At 36.4% G+C, this 2,407-nt stretch overlaps 1 long non-coding RNA gene across 1 annotated transcript; it reads right to left on the reverse strand.

Annotated features, from left to right (window-relative positions):
- Positions 1-990: 990 nt before the first annotated feature.
- On the reverse strand, positions 991-1,936 carry LOC125489566. The gene is made up of 2 exons (XR_007267068.1): positions 1,396-1,936; positions 991-1,304 (listed from the first exon to the last, which is right to left on the reverse strand). It is a non-coding gene; the product is annotated as an uncharacterized LOC125489566 (long non-coding RNA).
- Between the last annotated feature and the right edge of the window lie 471 nt (positions 1,937-2,407).

Raw genomic sequence — 2,407 nt, forward strand, 5'->3', positions numbered from 1 at the left:
GCCTGCGCAGGCAAAACTGTGGTGATACTCACGCGTGTGGTAGGCCCTTTCATATTCATATTCATATTCATTTATTCATAAACAAAAAAAACCTTTACCAACCACACGCACGGTATTCCGTGTTTAAGCCGGCCTGTGCAGGCAAAACTGTGGTGATACTTACGCGTGTGGTGGGCCCTTTAATCAGAGCAAACTCATTACATCGGTCATATTGTGGACGAATAAAATGTAGGTATAAAATGAAACAGCAGAAGAGGATGGGGGCCCCTGGAGGCCCGGGGCCCCAAGCACGTGCTTGTCGTGCTTATAGGTTAATCCGCCACTGCGGATACCACACACCACGACTCGCTTACGAGTCACCTCGACTACAGTCATGAGTATATATTGTACTAGATGTTCCCGCGAGCTTCGCTTCGCCTTAAAAAGTTTTTCCGTGGGAATGCCGGGATAAAAAGCCTATGTTCATTCTCAGGGTCTAGACCATATGTATACCAAATTTCATTTAAATCCGTTCAGTAGTTTTGGCGTGAAAGAGTAACAGGCAGACACAGTTACTTTCACATTTATAATATTAGTTAGGATTAGGATGTGTTCGATACAGTTCGAACCTTAGGGTAGAACACTTTTAGGGTGGCTGTTACGAACTTCTATTTAAATACTACATAAATTCATTTAGCTAATTGCGTTTAATGCACTAAACAATTTTATCCTAAACATGTTTAGCTTCATAATTCACCATGGTATTTCGATTACTATTTAGTTAAATGCGTTTAGCATCCTGCGATTTGTTATTTACGTTCAGTTCCACATCTTTTTAATGAGAGACTTCATATTTTTTATTGAACATTCGAAACGACTCAGCGTAAAACGGAGTCAATCTATCAATTTCAAACATAGACAAAATAACACTATTTATTTCAAAACAAAACTTATTTCGGCTTTCACCGCGTGGTGGTGTTTGTATTTATTTGTTGTTGTGATTTCAAAGTAAAATGAATAGTCAAGCAACTTCTTCTCGTGTTCGTGCCCCTAATTTTACAAGGGAAGAACAAGATTTATTGTGCAATGTATTGGAACCATACTTGCACATTATAGAGAGCAAAAAAACGTTGTTCTTGAATGGTATTAGGAGATTTAATGTATTTTTTATACAATAATGCTATTGCATGAGTAACTCTATGAATGATTCTGCAAGCTGCTGTTGGTTCTTCCACACCTATCACATCTCCACAAGTAATTAACTGCCAGTTGCATAATATCGGAGTGTGCATAACAACTGGTTCATTGGAGTAACTGCATTATTTCTGTAACAATAATTATAGGTACTTATAAATAAAAGTATAAGATAATCATGTAGTCAGATAACTTTATTATTTCAATACCTTAGCTACTTACCTGGTGGAAATAAATTCAAGATGATGTTGAATTTCTTGTAGTAGAAGCGATACAGTTTGTTTTGTCAAACGAAATCTCCTAACAAATTTTTTATCCGGTAGTGTCTCAAATAAGTTAGTTCTTTCTGCAATATAGCGTAATGAGCGAGGTCTATTCATATAGAGAAGTAATTCTTCTTCATCGTCATCAAACAAAATATCCCACAAATCCATTATTTATTAGATAACCTCAACATAACCTCTGAACAATGACCTCTGAATCTCTCACAGACAACAACTAGACATCACTGAGGAAAAATGCTAGAAATGGAAAAGTTCTCTTGACAGCCGGTCGGTCAGCTGATCGCCGCGACTGACGCCATGACATGCGTAGTAGATAAATGTGTTTAGTAAAGTTAAATAGCCATTTGACCGCATTTAGGTTTAACAGATTACTAATCATATTTAAGTCGTGGTAAAAGATGTTTTACGAAATTTAATTTCAAATTGTGTTTAAATAACAAGTTAAATACATTTATCACTTTGATAAAAGCCACCCTTAATGTTTGTAGGGTAAATCGTGGTATAACTGGCATGCGTCAGTAACTGGCACTATGACTATAAAAGTAAATATATTAAGCTTTTGGATATAGTAAGGCCACCTTTGATGTGTCTACAGCAATCTGCAATCATTCATTGATATTATAGTTTAATTTTACGCCGCTAGGTGGGTATTTTCCGGCGCTAGAAATTATCTCAGTCAAAGCGGCGAAGATCGCCAAAAAAATGCTCGTGTGTTAAGTTTTTATTAAGGAGACACCAACATTTTGTATGGCCTGTTTTTGTGAAAATAAATAAGTTTTTTATAAAGTGACAATAACAAGGAAGTAGGGAAAGGTCTAAACAATATCATAATAGCCCGATTCACTGTGATTTTGGTTGCTTTCGAGTTATATTTGAGGGTGCTAGTTACTGAAATGTAATTTATATCTTCACTTAGTAACTGGCACCCCCCTGCCAGTTACTAATATTTT

The sequence above is a fragment of the Plutella xylostella genome, chromosome 15 (assembly GCF_932276165.1).
Source record: "Plutella xylostella chromosome 15, ilPluXylo3.1, whole genome shotgun sequence".
Taxonomy (NCBI): Eukaryota; Metazoa; Arthropoda; class Insecta; order Lepidoptera; family Plutellidae; genus Plutella; species Plutella xylostella.